We start from the raw sequence: 20,120 nt of genomic DNA on the forward strand, positions 1-20,120 counted from the left end.
AACACCCATGATGACAAAATGAGACTGCAATCTGATTTGGACAGGGCTGAGAGGTACAAGATATCCTTCAACAAAAAGAATTGTAAGGTATTACATTTTGGGTGAAAAATGTAGTGTACACATACAAGATAGGGGATTCATGGCTTGGAGGCATTACATCAGAGAAGGATTTGGGTGTGATCATCGACAGCAAGCTGAACATGACTCAGCAGTGCAAGATAGCTGCTAGAAGGGCTAACACAGTTCTAGGCTGCATTAGAAGAAGCATTGTATCAAAGGCATGAGAAGTCCTTATTCCTATTTGGCACTAATGACACCACACTGGGGTATTGTGTACAATTCTGGGCACCATATTTCCAGAAGGGCATTGACAGGTTAGAAAAGGTTCAGAGGAGGGCAACAAAGTTGATACAGGGGCTTGAGGACATGGCATATGAGGACAGGCTGAAGGAACTTGGGATATTCAGTCTGGACAAAAGACGGAGGAAGACATGTTAGCAGTGTTCAGGTACATAAAAGGATGCTACAGGGAAGATGGTCAAGAACTATTTTCCATGGCCACAGAAATTAGGACCTGAAATAATGGGTATAAGTAGCAGCTAGCTGGATTCCAATTCCATGGCAGCAAAAAAGATTAGGAAGAGAGAATTAGACAAAATTGCCATAAACTTCCATGGAGATTGAGACTGCTGAGTGAAAGCTGAGTTTTAGTTATGGTAAATTCTAAGTTATCTGTATAATTTTCTACTGTTCAAAATATTCATATTACTGTATATATGTATAAATATTTTCTTTTCTTTTGTCATGGCTTTTGGCTAGTATAATAAACTTTGAACTTACTTACAATTAAATATAAGGAAAATCTTCCTAATGGTAAGAACTGTACAACAGTGGAACGGTCTACCTACAGAGGTTGTGGGTTCTCCATCTCTGGAGGTTTATAAAAAGAGGCTAGACAACCGCCTCTTAAGGATGGCTTAATGGGTTTTCCTGCACATTGCAGGGGGTTGGACTAGATGATCCTTGTGATGCCTTCCAACTCCACAATTCTATGGTTCCCAATCTTGGATTCCCAGATATTCATTTTAGTTTATTTAAGGAAAAAAGAGCCCCCTCGAGGCAGCTTACAAAGTTCATAAAACATTAATAATATTCCATTAAAATCCAATTAACAGTATGTAATAAAAGGCAAACAGAAAGACTAAGACCAGTCAAATAGAAAGATGAAAATCAGTTATGAACTAAAACAATTTCCCTCAAGCAGCCTCATAAAAACCTTAGGAGAAGGCTGCTGAAAACAAATGCATCTTTAGGACTCTTCTGAAGCGCTGCAAAGGCAGGACCTGGGATACTCCAGCAGCTAATGAGTTCCATAAGTGTAGATTAATACTCCCCAGACAGCATGGCCAACTTCAGGGATGATAGGAGTTGTAGTCCAGCATCTGGAGAATCAGGGTTGGGAACAACTGACCTAAATCCGAATTCACACTTCATATAAATCCAATTAATATTTTTTCAAATCAATATTTTTATGGGTTTTTCAGTGTTTGGAAGCCACTCAGCTGAAAAGGATACATGTTGGGAGGTGGGGTGGGGATGTTTTAAAGGATGTTTTAAATATGTTTTAATCATGTGTGGTATGTTTTTAATCAGTTTTTAATGTGTATTTTATATCATGTTTTTATACTGTTTGTTTTATACTTTGAATGGTTTTAGTTTTTGTGAACCGACCAGGGAGCTTCGGCTATTGGACAGTATAAAAATGCAATAAATAAATAAATAAATAAAAATAACAACAATAGTAGCCAAATTAATGTGTAAACCTGACCTACTATACAGAAATACTAGAATAAACTTTGGTTATTATTGATGACATTAAGTGCAAGCCAGATCCTGTTTAAATTCATTGGCAAATATCCCATTGATCTGAGTGGTTGTGGATACTTATATAGGCTCTTTTCAAAAGCAGGGAAGTTCCTCTTGGTACATTCTTTGAAATGTTATACTTTCCCGTTAGAATCAGGAACTGTTCCAAGTAACCAGTGGAATTTTTGTTGTTTAATTTCTCAATTGGTGAAAAATTAAATAGTGCTGTGTTTAATAACAAGAACCAAACATGGTCATCGTGAAGAATGAAATGCCAGTTACACAGAGATACATTAGATCAGCCACATAATGCTCTCAACTGCTTGTTGAGAGCATTATGTGGCTGATCCAAACATGAAAACTACAAGATAATGTTGGAGGGCTCCACCCCAAACATACAGCCATGGCTCCTTCTATGAATAAGCGTCCAACTGATGAAGACTCTTCGAAATGGGAATTGTACCGGACACCTGTATTATTTAGACGCCTAGAACTTTTTAGACGCCTAGAAATGTGCATGCTTATTAAGACGCCCTGATTAGTGAATGTGTGTGAGGATACAATTCTGTACCTTTACTACAAAAATATTTTTCCCATATGCTGTTTTGTAACATGTTGTGACTTTAGTGCTGACACATTGGACACTACTATTGTTACTGTTTTCTTTTTCTATATAGTGGAAGCTTCTGCACCGTTGGATTTCTTTGGAGAGGTTTAAGACAGTGTATCAGCAAGGAGAAAGTGTTTTGTATACTTTTTACAAACTGTATATGTAAGAATTCTGTATACATCACCCACATTTGTAATAGATTGCGTCTATCTTGTATTTCAAGAGTGAGTCTTTGTGGCTGAGTGCTCAGCACCCCAACTGTGTTTTTGCTTTTTCAACCACAGCCTTCTATTTTCTCTACATATAAAAAATAAACACACAAACAACGCTCAGGGTCGCTTCCATAAGCATCAGATAGACAATGCCGTCAGATCCCTTGGAATTTTGGCCAGTGCTATCAAAAGCCCTTGTGGGGGAATTTAATAGGCTCGGAAGTGTTGTTTGCTCCATATTTTGTAAGGAGTGGCTAGCTGACCAAAATCAAAATTAACGTCTCAGTTCCACATGCAAGCTGAAAACTGGGCTAATGTATGTACAGGAATTCAGTCATCCAAATGTTCCTGCAACGTGGAGATTTGTAGCTGATTAGAACTCATCTTTTGGTGCTTTCCAGTGCTAGTCAGCCTTACATTTTGCACTTGAAAGCCAAAATTAGCTACAAATCTTCATGTTTCAGTTGACAAATGCCATGATGGTTTTGTTAAGTAGACAAGACTCTGCCACAAGTGTTCTTCAGTGTAAGGGAAAGCACCATGTCAAATCAGATAATATAAAAGCCCATGTTTTGCAGCACAACCATTTGTACCCCTCAGATCCTACCTCAGGTTGCTTCTCTGAACCCCATCTCCTCATAGAATTTGGTGGCAAAAGAACCACTGCAATAGCCAACTTGAGGTTGTTTTCAAGCTGAATCTGGCTGTTTTAGTCTGCCATACCAACAGCAAATCAGTGATTATTTTGTGACTGCCACAGCATGCAACCCACTTGTTGCCCATCCCTGACTTAGAACTTAAGAAAATAGCTAGATAATTAAAGAATTGATGTAATGCTAAAGACACCATTTTTATTATTGCTACTATATGTGCCTATCGAAGTCCATGGCTAATGTTCCTTTTTTACATTACACTATTGCCATGTACTCTATTGCCATGTGTTTCCCCTTAATTTACTCCAAAAGCTTTGAACAGAAAGGCAATTAAGTTTGCTAAACAAACAAAACATGTTATGAAGTATTAATTGTTTCCCTGAATGTAATTCTGAAATGCAGAACATTTAAATTAGCATGTAGTCCTGAGGGTCCAGTTCCCCCACCCTTCACTTGGTTGGAGTTAAACCATATTACAGAAGGACTGCAATTGTCTTGATTATTTAGCTCCACAGTCACTGAATGAGCTCCATCACGCCTACTTTTTAAAACTGGTTTTCATCCGCAGTTCTCCCCTCCGTTTCCTTAGCAGAGACACTTTCAAGTCTGTGCATTGTTGCACTCTTTCAGCTCATGTATCCTTTCACCTAGAGCACTACTATGCTGGTGAACTCTTCCACTCAGCCCCTAGGGAAAGGTTTACAGAGGGGGGAGTGAAGGTCTGTTTTGCTCATTTCAAAGGCTGGGCGGATGAGCAATCATTTTAACTAATTTCTTTCGTAAAGGTGGTCAGGTCCCCTCCTTTGCTCCACAATAACCAAAATGCTTACAATTGTGTAAGTTTTAAAGAGAAAGAGCTGAAACTTGGCAAGGTGATAGCTCTTAAGGAGGGCTTTAGCCAGCCCAAGTTTAAATCAGTTCTGTTCATGCCTTGATTTTAAGGAATTTTAAAAATGGAAATTAACAAAAATGTTTACATCATTGTAACTTTTAAAGCTAAAGAGATCAAACTTGGCACAGTTCTTAAGGAGGGCTTTAGCCATGCCAAATTTGAATCAGATCAGTTGATCCCTTGATTTTTTTAGGAATTATTTTAATTCCCCCCCTTAAACCCTTTTCCTGATAGTCCACCAGTGTGAAGGATCGATCTTCCTTTCCTTTGATCATGTGAAGCTGTGCATCTCGAAGTTCATAAAATAGAGATCTGCTGGTTCCCTTACTCAGGAGTAAATCCCATTGATTTCAACTGCATTTACATCCAAGTCATACTAAAATCCCATGCCTGCTTAACTTTGAGTCAACTCCATTGAACAGAGAGACTTATTCCTGAGTAAACAGAAGTAAGATCTAGAAGTAAGCATAGGGTTGCAGAGTGTTTCATTCCAGTTTGTTGTTTTAGCCTTAAAAAAAAAAAGCTTCCGAGTAAAGTCAGTTCTATATGTGCTTACTTAGAAGTAAGTCTCTCTGTTCAAAGTGAGGGAGCTGCAGGCAAGGAGGGTGCATTTTCCAGATTTCTTTTAAGGTGAAAATGTACCCCTAGTTATGCCTACTTAAGAGTAAGAACATAAAGTTAAATGGGATCTCCCTCCCCCTTCATGGTTGAGTGGAGAGCCACCCCGCCCTCCTTTTTTGTAAGCAAGCTGCCCTTAGACACCCCCTCCCACAACAAAGAGTGGGATGGTCAGATAGAACGCAATGACACCAATACATAGGAGGGAGGAGCGCATTTATTTTGCAAGGAGGGAAAATAATCCAGACTTTCCTGCTCCAAAATGGATGGGAAGAGGCAAAATGAGTGCAGGTCTTGCATGATGTCGTGTGAGTATCGGGCTGCAAAACCACATACCAGGCATGGCTGGTGTGATGGAGCCAAACATGTAAAACAAAAATCAACTAGTATTTATAGTATGTTATTCACACGAATAGGAGTTCAGCTGACTGACTTTAGTAGGTAAATTAGAATGTATATATATATATATATATATATATATATATATATATATATATACACTCTCTAATTTATATATTAACCTTGCAATTTAAATATGTTTGTACATTATATTTCCTGCAGAAAGCAGCTATTCCGCAGGTTGGATTGCTAACCAATATTTGCTATTGCTTGGAAACTGTTCCAGTGGATATCTTTCTCCTTGGAGTGGAACCATTTTCCTGTTTCAAGTATTTTGAAAAACATCCACCTTGGCTTTCCTTTGTGTTTTTCATGTCATGAAAAAGTGCACTTAGGGGTGAAACCTCCTCGATAGTGCTCTCAATGTCATTTGCATCTGTACACTCTGGGGCTTCTGGGGCAATCAGCCTTGACTAGAGAAATAATTGTAAGATGAATCTTGTTCTGGAAACTTACTCAAGAAGATATAAGTGCCAGTTGGCCTTTCATTGTTCAGAGCTTACAACGTCTCCATCTTAGTATGTGATTAGAAAAACAGTTCAGCTATAACACTGAAGACGACAATACTACACAGGGTAAAGCTTACTTAAAATGGTTAATAGTAGTCTGGCTGATCAACTTGTAGCTTTACTGAAAAAATAGCGGATATACCCAACGTTGCTTGGGTCATAGAATCATAGAATCATAGAATAGTAGAGTTGGAAGGCCTATAAGGCCATCGAGTCCAACCCCCTGCTCAATGCAGGAATCCACCTTAAAGTATTCCCGACAGGTGGCTGTCCAGCTGCCTCTTGAAGGCCTCTAGCGTGGGAGAGCCCACGACCTCCCTAGGTAACTGGTTCCATTGTCATACTGCTCTAATAGTCAGGACATTTTTCCTGATATCCAGCCGGAATGCAGGTAATGCAGAGGTGGGTGGCAGGGTTGCAAAATCCCAACTTTGCACAAACGTTCGCTGCTGGTCCCCTAAGATATATGCCTGTGAGGTAATCATCTTAAAGTAGTAGGCCAGTACTAGGCCTGTGACTCTCTCACCCTCACAACAACCCTGCAAGGTGGTGGTGGTGGTGGTATTATTATTATTATTATTATTATTATTATTATTATTATTATTATTATTATTATTTTCCAAGGCCTTTAAACTTTATGAGATTTTTTTATGCTGCGTTTCCCCTCACCCCCTGTTATAACTAAACCACAACATTCTAAGACAGATGCAGGAATTACTGAATGAAGTATATGGTTTTGAAACAGAAGCGTGAATGGAGGAATGACTGACAGCTGAGGCTAGAATGGAAAGGTGGGAGGAGCTAGTGGCAGTTGGAGAAAGAGAGAAGGAGAACAAAGACAGTGAGAGGCCAGGAAAGTGGGGGACTGAGTTAGGACTGAGAGATAGTGACCTGGTCTGCTCACCCATACTTTATTTAAAATCAGCCATTCTACATGCCAGCCTTTGGCAGCCCGCAGGTGCCCACATCCTCTGAAACATCCTCTTGTTGCCAATGCTGCTCCTCAATAGAGCATTGAGGAGTAGCGCCAAGGAAGGGAGGTAAGCAGCTTAAGGGCGAAGGCTGCTCTCTTGTTTCCCCCATATTCTGAGCAAACAGCAATATCAGGATGGCGTGCCTTTGAGCATGTTCGGCCCCTCAAATTCATGGTGTTGTATCTAGTTACAATTTTAAAACCATGCAGAGGGAGGGAGGAGGCACCGCAAATGGATGCAGCCCTTTTATGTGGGTTGTTTCCTTTAATGTGTAATTGGGTTGATTGCTCAAGACCAAACTTAGGAGTCAGGGTTGTGAAAGAAACACAGTGGCAACCCACCCATACACACAATGGCCATCAAAGGCTAGTAAGACTGGCCTCTGACCCAAGGCATGCTTCGAGTTGTAGGTGTAAGCCTCGGTTTTTATTAAATTCTTTAAAAATACTTACAACCCAAAATTCTGTGATTTTAGAATTTTCTGGTACATTGTACAGCCAGACCTACCAGCATGCCAAATTTCAAGTTTTTAACTCATCTGGAAGTGAGTAAACATTTCCAAACATACATCGCACACACATATTTTCTGCTTTATAGGTAGAGATTAACAGCTGTATGGCAAAAAGAAAAGGGGGGAGTTAGTATTTTAAATTAAAACTGATCTCCTCACCTTCTGCAAACCTAGTCATTACACCTTGCTCTCCCTATTCAGTTCTCCTTGCCAAAGGCCTACATTGGCTCTTTTTCTTTACCTTCATTTTATTTGGCAATTTTAAGATTAGGCGCTCAAAAATCAATTCTTTCCCTTTAGATGAAAGTTCTACAGCTGTCTCTGAAGTCATACCTCTGTAATTCCTTTTTCCCTTAATTCTGTGCCAAGACATGATGTAGTGAAAGAAACAATAACTATATTGTGTATCACAGTTGCTGTTGTTTTTTTTAAAAAAATCATTTGTTTATTTGATTGAATCAAAGGTCATCACAAAAGCAACATGCTGCACACAGAAAAAAATGGCACATCTCATTGTCATATTCAGAATACTGGACAATATAGCAAATTACTACTTTATGATAAAGCTGAAAACAACTAAAAACAAGGTTTACCTTCACAGTAATAACATAAAATAGATCATTTATCTATGGGAAAAGGCAATGTGATGGCATGACAAAAATGGCCGGAGCACTTTCATGTGAATGGCCTTGCCACATGGTACAGCTTCCGTGCAGTTCAGTTTTCAAGCAGCTGGCATGCCACCAATTGCATGTAGGATTTACAATAGGTCACATTTTCTGAGCTTGCAACATTTTGTGCTATGTCACATGCTTGGGCAATATATAAGAGCAGAAATCACTGTTTGCTCAAACAGAATGACAATTAATTAATGCCTCGGGGGTTGCTCCATCACCCATAGCAAGGACAGGCAAATACCCGAAGTAGGCTGCAGGGTTGTTAGCTCAGCAGCTGAAAGCATTTGTTTCGGGCATGGGGAGTGCGGGGGGGTGGGTGGGTCTCCTTACCCATGCTGTGCTGCAATGTCTGAGCAGCTCCTCACTCTCTCCTGCTTTTACTTTCAATAGTCAAGCCCATCAATAATGCTTCCTTCCTTCTTCCTTTAAGTTCCTATGACTTGAAACATTTTGGGAAGAGAAGCATCCTGGTCTGGCATCGTTAAGAGCCCATTGTCTGCTCATAACATTAGCTTACTGTCCTGGCCATCCTAATGTGGATGCCAGTTATTGCACAGTTGTTTGTGCAACTGTGCACAAACAACTTATGCCATATGCCTGGAGTGCTGAAGCCAAATCAAATAGTAACAGCAACAATGGACACCCTTTGTTCATGCCTCCATAAATTCTTACAGAAGACAAGATGACACCTTTAGCTGCTTCCAGAGTAACTGGGCAGCACATAATATATTCCTCTACTTAGAAGTCCCATTCCACTAAAGAAAAAAAAAGAAGGGGTTTACTTTTGGGTAACATCTCGTTCTGTTTATATGACAATAAGCAATAAAATGCATACGTGTAACTTATTTCTAACATTTTCCCCTATAGAAAAGTACTAGAAGGAAGCTAATGTTAGTCATGAAAGGTAGCTTTATAATTGCTCCAGTATACTTGAAAACTACTGGCCAGTGAGGCCCATTTTAGTGTCAACCAAATTAGTATAAAGTACAGTTAAAAACAAATGGATGAAGAGAATAGTCCTGCTTACTCCTATTCATGCTCTGAGATCACCATGTTCTGAGTTCCACATGCTGAATTTCAGGACCAAACGAGCCATTACTTTAAATCTTTATCTAGCAGCTGCATCTCCCCACTCCATTTTTTTTTACTCTGGAGTAGGCAGAGGGGACCTAATCCAGATTAGGAACCTAGAATGGGGGATAGGCGAGCTTCGGGGCATTTCAACGCGAGGCTTTTATCCTGTACCTTTACTGAGGCTTCTGCTCCTGGATTCTTTATGGGATTTTACACATGTTTTTTCCACTCAAGAATTTCCTTTCTATATATCATTATACAGCTAATAGTGCTGTGATATAGCAGAACTGTGCATGCTATAAATATAACACCATTCAGAAAAGTACTGCACTTTCCCCTGAAATAAAACCGCAATAACAGTTGCAAAGCAAGGGAGGGGCCCCGGAGGATTATGACGTCATGCAAAGGATCCACAAACTACTATTTTAAAGTAATGTCTGTTTGTGGCTGCTGTTCATTTTTTCTTAGTATTTAACTAGTTTTTATTAAGAACATAAGTCATGCTTGATCAGGCCAATGGTCCATCTAGTCCAGCACTCTGTTCACACAGCATTGATTTTACTGTGATTTTGTATGTGTGTACATTTCCCTGAAACCTTCAGCTACAGGGCCAAACACAAGTTATATGTGTGACTCCATGAATAAATGAATAAAATGTTCTTCAGGCTATAAAAATTGGATCCCTAGTCTGAATCACATGCTTCCTCTTTTGAGTGTCATCATGAAGATTCCAGGAGAAAAGATTTCCCCCCTTTTATTAAAGCAACCCAGAAATGTCTTCTGCTGGCAGAAGTAGAAAGAGCAACGAGAAAGCAGAAGCCATAGCAGAACAGGATTAGGGCCTAAAAATTCAAAGGCTGTAAAGGCCCACAGCATCAGAACCATCTCTGGTTTAAGGCCTAAGGCAGGGGAGGGAAACACCGGGCTCTCCTAGGGTCCCAATCATGGCCACACTCTTTCACCTGACCACCGTTTGACGGGCTTTCAGATTTTGCATGGCCCCCACCCCGCTCCCTTTGTTCTAAAAGATTGAAGTGCCTCTCCTAAGTCTTAGACGCTTGTGGTAAGAGGTTTAACCTAAAATATGCTGATATGTTTGATAGGGTGACCATATGACCGGATTTGCCCGGATTTGTCCGGGTTTTCGATGGCAAATCCGGGAGGGGGAGGGGAAATCCAAAGAGCAGCTCTAACGGGAATTAACAAAAATGCTTATAACTCCGTCATTTTTTAAGATAAAGACATGAAACTTTGTACCATGATAGGATTTAGGTAGAGCTTTAGCCACACCAAATTTGAAACAGATCTGTTCATCCATTGATTTTTGGGGAATTTTTTTAAAAATGAGGTTTTAAAATTATTATTTTTAAAACTGTCATTTTTAAAGATAAAGAGCTGAAAGTTGGCACCATGATAGCTTTTTGGTAGAGCTTTAGCCATACCAAATTTGAAACAGATCTAGGGCCAGTAGCAAACCCTGTTAACAGCAACAGCAGCTTGCAATGAGTGAAGATACAGTCAGAAAAGATATTTGAGGGAAGGGGAGAATGTAACACACAGAGTATAGCAAAAGCTTCAAAGTACAGCAAAACCTACAAAAGTAGGAGTGCGTGAAGTTAATTTCAGATACATTGAATCTCTCACTTGTTCTTTATTTCAGTGATTTTAACATTAAGATGTTATGTAAAACAGATTTGTCTTAAATGTGTGCTGTAAAATCAGACATGTGACCAAGGCTATGTTTGGGTGGCACGCCCCCATGGTACTGGACATGCCCCCTTGGGGTGACCATGTTGTCCTCCTTTTTGGTTTCCAAAATATGGTCACCCTATGTTTGATATTTTGGGCCCATCCCTTTCCCCTTTGGCCCCACCTAGGGTGACCATATGACAGGAAAAACCCAGTTTTGTTAGGATTTTTGCTAACAAATCTGGAAAGGGGGGGGATTATGAAATTTGAAGAAAAATCCAGATTTTTTCCCATCCTCCCCACTTAAAGGGCTGCTCTACTTTAATGGGAATTAACAAAAATGCTTACAGCTCCATCATTTTAAAGATAAGGAGTTGAAACTTGGCACCATGATAGTGCTAAGTACTAGGGATGTGCTCCGCTCTGATTAGGAGCGTAGAAGCAGTAGCGGATTGGCCTGCTCCGCCTTACCCAGAGGCGGAGTAGGAGCGGACCGCGGACCCCCTAGAAGCAAGGCGAAGAGAAGCGCCCATTTTTCGGAGCTCCTAGTTCAGGCGGAGCGCTCCGGTCGCCATCTTGAAAACATTTCGCCATAGGATTGCATTGCGGCAAATAATCGCGCATAACTACGTTGTTTTTGAAGCTATTATTCTGAAAATTCTTGTGCACAGAGAGTCGTGGATGGGGGTCATTTTGAGACCACTCTCACCTCTCTGCGTTGTCTGGGTCGCGTGCTATATTTTTGTGAAAATCGGGTCAACCGCGCGGCTCAAACGGCGTTTTCGGCTTTTCGCCCATAGGATTGCATTGAGGGAAAGAATCGGGGATAACTGGGGGGGGTTTAAGCTATCATTCTGAAAATTCTTGTGCACAGAGAGTCGTGGATGGGGGTCATTTTGAGACCACTCTCAACTTTCTGTATCGTACGGGTCGCGGGCTATATTTTTGTGAAAATCGGGTCAACCGCGCGGCTCAAACGGCGTTTCGCCCATAGGATTGCATTGAGGGAAAGAATCGGGGATAACTGGGGTGGGTGGGTTTAAGCTATCATTCTGAAAATTCTTGTGCACAGAGAGTCGTGGATGGGGGTCATTTTGAGACCACTCTCAACTTTCTGCATCGTACGGGTCGCGGGCTAGAAGTTTTTAAAAAATCGGCGGGAAAAATACCTTTTTCAAAGGGCTGAGGGGCAGAGTCAGCTCCCGGTCATGATGATCCCAAAGTTGGAGGAGGGCATAGGCAAAACAGGTAACTTGGGATTCTGGGAAACTTCTCTTTCTTCATCTGAACGGGCTTTTCCCCGTGTTTTTTAACACAGTAGCCCCACCAAATGCACAAACACAACCTGAAATCATATACTAAGCCAAGAATAAGAGATAGAAACACAGCACTGCTCCCCACCCTAACCTTGGTGAACAACTGAATCGATGTGGTGCAAGGGGATGAGCTCCCCTAGGGCATCTCATCGTGGACGTGCCCCCACTCTCTCCTGCACTGGAAGGCCATTAGAGCCTTCCAAAGAGAGTAAAACGGTGGAGCAATGCCTATCATGAGTTGAAGTGAATGGTCACTTTTCAGTGGTGGAGCAATGCCTGTTATGAGTCGAGGTGAGCGTTTTACTTCTTCTCAGAGCTGTTGGTGGCTGTCAGTGTCTTGAACTGGCAGCTACTTCCCCCTCCCCCGGGCACGTCCCCCTATTGCTGGTAAAAGACAGATATAGCCTTTTTAAAAAAATTCTTCTTGCTGTTTATTGAGCAACACTGCTGCTTTTAATTCCACCCCTCCTTTGTTTATTGATTGATTTATTCCATTTTATATGCATTACTGGCTTATCCTTGGCTCACTTCCTTATGCCCCCAGAAATGCCAGCTGCATGCCTGCCTGCCTTCCCTCCCTCCTCCCCTGCCCACCTCGCAGGGATGTTGTGTGTGGGGTGCCCGATTTTCAAAAATTCCCCAAAAATCAGGGGATGATGGGATTGCTTTGAAACTTGGCGTGCGTGTGTATATCCCCATGAGGTGTCATGGTGCCAAACATGAGGTTTCTAACTTGAACAGAAAAAAAGTTGTATAATTTTTTAGCTTTCAATGCAAGCCTATGGGGGGGGGGGAACGGAGCTCCGGATCCGGAAACGGAGCTCCGGATCTGGATCCGGAGCTCCGGGCGGAGCGGAGCGGAAGTGGGCAGAGCGGGGGCGGGGCGGAGCGGCCCGATCTGGAAAATGGCGGATCTGCAAGTGAAGCGGAGCGGGGGGTCCGTGCACACCCCTACTAAGTACTACTTAGTACCCTCACTGAACTATAATTCTCAACAGCAGTTAAATAAATATAAAGCAGTAGCCAAGTTTTGTTCTCGGAAAGCAAAGAAGCAATGACTGAATGTTAAAAATACAAATGCTGTTGTTTGCAGTGCTAAGCTTCTCACTCATCCTAACTAGTCCAGAAAAAAAAAAGAGAGAGAAAAGAGCGTGGGGAAGGGATGTCTCCTGTCCTTTCAGCCAAGACTGTGGAGCTTTTCTGGGTGTGTTTGTTTGAAACTTGCAAGAGAATTGCATAGTTCCAAAGCTAGGAATCTTCTCCTCACAACAGCCTCAAATACTCAAAACACAACAGCCTCCGAAAGAACCCAGATAACGGTCTGAGCAGGCACAGCACATTAGACTATAAGAAAAGACACCAGGCCAGGCCTGTTTCACCCCACCTTCTTTTTCGGGCCTGTTGCAAGAAATAGGTGGGATGGGGGAAGCATGTGCGCACATGTGTGTGTGTGCTTGCGCACCTGCCCATGTGCACAAGGCAGGAGGCAGCAGGCAGGCCGGCCACACTGAGTGGGGTGAAGAAGTAACTGTTGCATTGTGTGAAGCCTCAATAGTGCAGGCGTGCCTGGTCTCTGTCCAAAGTCGCGTGGGAGGAGTCCACACTCAGCGCCTTCTCATACCAGCATTGCTCTAGTTTGCAGGAGGGGCAAGATTGCTGGTGGGAACGAAGGAGTCACAGCATGAATTCTTCCCAATGTTACTGTGGCCTGCCAATGTTACCAAGTGGCGTGGGAAGGAGCCAAACTGCATTGGCTCCCACGGTGCTAAGGTAATGGCAGAAGAGATCTTGAGACATTTCTTCTGAGAAATTGTTTCAAGCATAAATTGAAAACATAACATTTACTTTATTTAGATAATACATTATCCAGAGAGAGAGAGAGAGAGAGAGAGAGATCCTCAAAAAAGACTTTGAACAGATGAAGACTACACCACAAGCTTATATTGGCAATAATAGTTTACAGGAATGTGCATTTCCCTATAAAATAGGCAGCCAAACACCCATCACTTACAAAACCTTACTTCCTCTCTAGTTGAAAAAGCCCTTGAAGCACGCTATAATCAAGGCAGAACTATTTAAACCTAAATGTACCACAGGCAGAAATACCTCCATCAGCTCCAGACCATCCACTTAGTAGGAATAAGCCCCAGCTAACATTTATCTCCTATCATGGTAGTTAGTAACATACTTTCAAATACAATATTCAATGAAATTTTGCAAGTAAAACTCAATGTAAAACTAGTTAGATACAGCAAGCAACCAAAAATAAAGTTTGTGCCAGAATCAACATCAGCCAATAAATGCTGGAAGCCCCAAAGTCCTCTTTAACAATGCTTTCAGCAGCCTTTAACAAGGAGGGACTGCATCCTGTGCAAAGAAGCCAAATTATGGCTCATTGGATTCCGTCTGGTATCCTCTGTTGATGGGTGGTCTGACCTGGCCTATTTGCTGGACTTCTTTGAACACTTCCTCCTGAACTTTACATCCCTAAAATCTAAGCTTGATCATTATGAAGAAGACATTTAAAGGCCTGCACCTGAAAGATGTCAAGTTTTTATGACAAATTCATGTTCTCAGAGAGAACATCTACTCTCTAACAGCCTCATTTCCCCCTCTAGCAAACAGGCCAATGTCTTGTTAAGAGATGCTATAAATGTTCAGAAGATTTTCAGTTATTGCTTGTCTTTTACATTTCCCCCCCTATTTTAAATTTCCTTAAAACATGAGCAATCAAAAACTCAGTTCAGGCTCCATATAGACTTACCTCCTTCCAGCTGCAAGTTTCCGAGTCATTACCTTTGTCCCTGCGCACATGATTCGGACATTCATCTGGCTTTTTAAAAACATTTTTTCCCCAGACACATGGAATGCTTATTGAGTACCTTTTTATAAAGCCAACAACTCTTTGCTTACTTGAAACATTGCTTTGGGTGTGGTAAAGAGTGATGTGATTGCCACATAGATCATAGAATAGCAGAGTTACAAGGCCATCGAGTCCAACCCCCTGCTCAATGCAGGAATCCACCCTAAAGCATCCCTGACAGATGCTTGTCCAGCTGCCTCTTGAAGGCCTCTAGTGTGGGAGAGCCCACAACCTCCCTAGGTAACTGATTCCATTGTTGTACTGCTCTAACAGTCAGGAAGTTTTTCCTGATGTCCAGCCGGAATCTGGCTTCCTTTAACTTGAGCCCGTTATTCCGTGTCCTGCACTCTGGGAGGATCGAGAAGAGATCCTGGCCCTCCTCTGTGTGACAACCTTTTAAGTATTTGAAGAGTGCTATCATGTCTCCCCTCAATCTTCTCTTCTCCAGGCTAAACATGCCCAGTTCTATCAGTCTCTCTTCATGGGGCTTTGTTTTCAGACCCATGATTATCCTGGTTGCCCTCCTCTGAACATGCTCCAGCTTGTCTGCATCCTTCTTGAATTGTGGAGCCCAGAACTGGACACCATACTCTAGATGAGGCCTAACCAGGGCCTCATGAATCAACCAATCAGTTCTCTGCATAGGTGGCTGGGAAGGAGAGGGGGGTCCATGACTATCACAAAAGACTAATCTAAAGCCCTGTTTAGATGCACATGGATGGTGGTGGGTAGAGGAACTGTGGGGAGGGGAGACAGGACGAAGACAAGCAGGCCAGCCACACGATCGTGAAACATGCTGTAGTTCCATTAACTATCCCCACCCCCCGTGGTTAGGGTACTTACTCTCATGCAATTTAACCATGCATCCTGCCATCTTCCATGCTCTGATTGGATGGACAGCAGCTTCTTCATTTGCAAAATGGAGAAAATGGCCACCAACCATAGAGAAGCTCTGCAGCAGCAAGAACATCACCGGAAGTGGTGGTCCGCTTGCAAGCAGACTCTATGGACACCATTTTTTTTCTGGCTGAAGCAGGCAGAAATACCCACAGAGTTCCCATCAAAAGACACGGGAACCACCTGCTAACCATGGAGCTGTGTTTATAGCACAACACTGTCATTTACCATTGAGATTCAAATCCATTCAAACTGCCACGTTTTAAATAGCTCATTATTATTGTTACAAATAAAGCTGCAGAAACGGTCACAAAGCACAAAAGAGGCCCTGGAGAATGATGACATTGCGTAAAGATCCTGAAAACTTCCATGAGCAAAAAAACTCAATCATAGGATAAAAGCCCTGTGTGGAGAAGCCCTCTAGCCTTGCTATTGTTTTAGGGTGACCAGATGACACAGAAAACTCCGGAAACCTCCGGAAAAAAGGGGATCTCCGGGGCAACCGGGACTGGCCCCCAATTTACCGGGGAAAGGCCTGGCCTCCAGCCCTGCCCATCGCTTCGCGTTGCTGCTGACTCGGTACTTCCGGTTTTGGGTCTTCCTAGTCCCACCCATTGGTACATCCGGGCTATTACTGGGTCCTTACCATGACCCAGAAGTAGCCCGGATGTAGCCTGGGCAAGGCTTTGAAGGCCCGAAACCGGAAGTGACAAATTGGGCCTTCACAGCCTCTCCCAGGGTCCACCTTGGCTTCTGCTGGCTTGATGCCACAGCAGTGACCCAGCAGAAGCCCAGGTCACTGCCTTGGAGAGGCTGTGAGGGCCTGTTTCATCACTTCCGGTTTCGGGCCTTCAAAGCCTTGCCCAGGCTACATCCGGGCTACTTCTGGGTCATCACCATGGTGACGACCCAGCAGAGGCCCTGATGTAGCCTGGGCAAGGCTTTGAAGGCCCGAAACTGGAAGTGACGAATCGGGCCTTCACAGCCTCTCCCAGGATCCATCTTGCCTTCTGCTGGCTTGCTGCCACAGCAGTGACCCAACAGAAGCCCAGGTCACTGCTCGGGAGAGGCTGTGAGGGCCCCTTCCCAGTTCCTCCCATCCCGGCCTTCTGTTGGAGTACAGGCCTCTCCTGGCTGGAAGACAAGCACTCTGCTCTCACTGGCAATGTGCTGGAAGACACTGAAGGTAGGATACTTAAAAGCTTTTATTATTATTTTTGGTAAAAGCTGTTGTTAATATATATATATATATATATATATATATATATATATATATACTGGGGGGGATGGGGGATGGAGAGACAGTCAGATACAGCACCATGTCCTTGCCATTTATTTATTTCAGTAGGGCTTCTCTTATCCAGATAGCAGTTTCCACCCAAATTGTGTATTCATACCCCACAAACCACATATTTTTTGTCATTTGCTCCTAATAAATAACACTTATGTGTTCTCTTACAATGAATTCCCAGAGGGACGATAAGGCCATAGAAGTAAATTTAGTTACTCTAATTTGAACCTACCTTGTCTCTTCTTTCATCCCCCCCCCCCCCAAGGATGGAAAAGACATTTGTTTTTTTCTTGTTTTCTTTTCTTTTTTGCAGATCAGGCCAAAGTCAGACTAGTTTGTTAAGTGTGGTCTGAAGTTTCATGTTTCCACTTTAGATGGTGCATTTCACAAGGATTTTGTTTGATTCTAAATATCTTGATCTGCTTAGACATTTGGGAGAAACCATCAGTTCTAACGAAATACACTTCAGTTAAAAAAAAAAAATCTGTCACAACTATTGTACGTATAGAGGGTTTTTTGTGTTTTCTGCTCCTTCGCTTCCATGACTTTTTGGAATTCTAAAATAAAGAACTGGTTTAGATGTTAATATTGCAAAATAAGAAACTCCTAAAAAAGCTAAATATTTGGATATGTTGAGGTACTGATGTGCTTCTAAAGTATTGAAGTCAGCACATTGATAATGGTTTCTTTCTTTTTTTTCTTTTTTCTTTTTTTACCAAAAATCTAATAGCCATCTAGAAAACTGTAGAAATAAACTGGTGTCTTAGCTGCTATGAACAATATTTCCAAGATGAATGTAAAAATCTCCATCATTTGCCTAGAGAAATGGAGAGGGGGGCGGGGGAGACAGCAGAAGCAAGCATAGGAGCATCCTTGGGTAGGAGAGGTGTGTGTGATGGGTGAATAGAGGGCATGGTTGTCTATGAATGGATGTATGTGTGTGTGTGTTTTGGGGTGGATGATCCTGAGAGAGAGTATGTGTGTTTGAGTGTATGGATGTGATGGGTGAATGGGGTGCACGAGTCTGTGTATGAATCAGCATGGCTGATACATGCACAGACTCTTGTGTTGGTTTTAAAAAGCAATGAGACAAATTCAAGGAGAAATCTTATCATGATGGCTAAATAGTACCTCCATGCTCAACTGCAGTCTACCTCTGAGTTTCATTTACTGGGAAGCAAAACAAACAAAACAAAACGAGCAGGGAACGGTTAATAGGAGAATCCTATGAATGGCTACTAGCCCTGATAGTTATGTGCTACCTCCAGCATCCGAGGCAGTAAGCCTGTGTGCACCAGTTGCTGGGGAACATGGGTGTGAGGGTATTGTTGCACCATGTACTGTTTTGTCCCAGGTCAACGGCTGGTTGGCCACTGTGTGAACAGAGTGCTGGACTAGATGGACCCTCTGTTTGATGCAGCGTCAGAGCACTTCTTATGTTCTTATGCTTAATTCTATTTGGGCCATTTCTCCCCCACCCCATCCTAGGTGTGCATGAAATTAATTGCTCAAGAATTCCAAAGTGATCTTTACTTAAAAGCAGCCTAAAAATAATCTAAAATAAAAATAACTTTTAAAAAGGAGAGGAAGGGCAGATGGATGTGGGGTAGCATAGCACTAAATTAACTTGTCAGGGATGGAAAACCTACAGAAGGATGCCAGTAACTCTGGAATCCTCTTTTGGGGGTCTGAGAGTGCACCCATTGAGCTCACCATAGTGCCTTGGGGCCTTGAAGCTATTGTGCTTACCAGTCCACATAATTGGGGCTGCTTGGAGAAGCTCACAGCCTTTGTCACCTGTAATTATGTGCCGGGCATGGGACATGGGAAGGTTGCCAGCTGCCTGGTGATCAAAAGAGTTTAATGGGGTGAGGGATCAATCTCCTGTTTTAGCCCTTTTTTCTTTGTTACTTTGCATGGTAAATTGATACAGTGCATGCATAGCTACTAAGGCCAGAATTACACCAAGCAGGATATAGCACTATGAAAGCAGTATATGGTATGTGTCGATGGGCTCCAACAGTTATCAGTGCACTTCAATAGCACGATAAAACAGTAGCGTGGCTCCTGCCTCTTCTATGCTACTTTCATAATGCTATATCCTGCTTGGTGTAAATCTGGCCTATGGCTAAATTCCTATATACACATTCCTGGGAGTACGTCTCATGAATTCACTGGGTTTTACTTGAAAGTAGACATGTATAGGATTGTAAGTTGCTATAAAGCTCTCTCCCTCACTGTATGGCTGCCTCCATATGTACATGGGAGGGGAGATGGCTTATCCCTCTACAATACAAACCTAAAAAACAACAATGCATTATGATATCCTACAGTTGCTGCCTCTTTCTGGGAATGAGAGAGAATTGTTATCTTGTACAGCAGGTCCCACTCTTTCTAGTTTCTGCAACTATAAATGCTTTGAATTCTCCTAAAGTTTTCCAGTGAATTCACTGATCTTTTGGATCTAACTATTAGCTCTTGCGCCGATGGGCATAGTGTGGGGGTGGAGAAGGGTTTTTCACTTCTCCTGTAATTTCTAGTTGAGAACTGGGCAAGTTGGTGGCACACCCCGTGGGGGCTGGACAAGTTGGTGGAGTATCTCACCATGTGCATCTCCAATCTTAATTTCATCTTTTGTTCCAGGATATTTTCTGTTAAGGACTCTGCCTCTATCTCAAATGGGTGGTGGTGGTGGAATTGATTGGGCAATTAATTAAGATCAAGGGCGCTGCCCTTGATCTTAATTAATTGCCCAATGAATGTTTTTGAACTGTTGTGGCCTCTCCCACACTGGAGGCCTTCAAGAGGCAGCTGGACAACCATCTGTCAGGGATGCTTTAGGGTGGATTCCTGCATTGAGCAGGGGGTTGGACTCGATGGCCTTGCAGGCCCCTTCCAACTCTGCTATTCTGTGATCACTGATGCTAATTAACACCTCCTCTCCCATGACTTTTAGCTTCAAAGCAGGCAGAGTCCTTAAGATCTTATACTATGCTGGACTGGTGTGGGGATCAGGGGATGCAAGACTTAGCACAGGGTTCTCCAAACATTTTAGGCCCATGGACACAT

This window comes from Elgaria multicarinata, chromosome 5 (genome assembly GCF_023053635.1).
Source record: "Elgaria multicarinata webbii isolate HBS135686 ecotype San Diego chromosome 5, rElgMul1.1.pri, whole genome shotgun sequence".
NCBI lineage: Eukaryota > Metazoa > Chordata > Lepidosauria > Squamata > Anguidae > Elgaria > Elgaria multicarinata.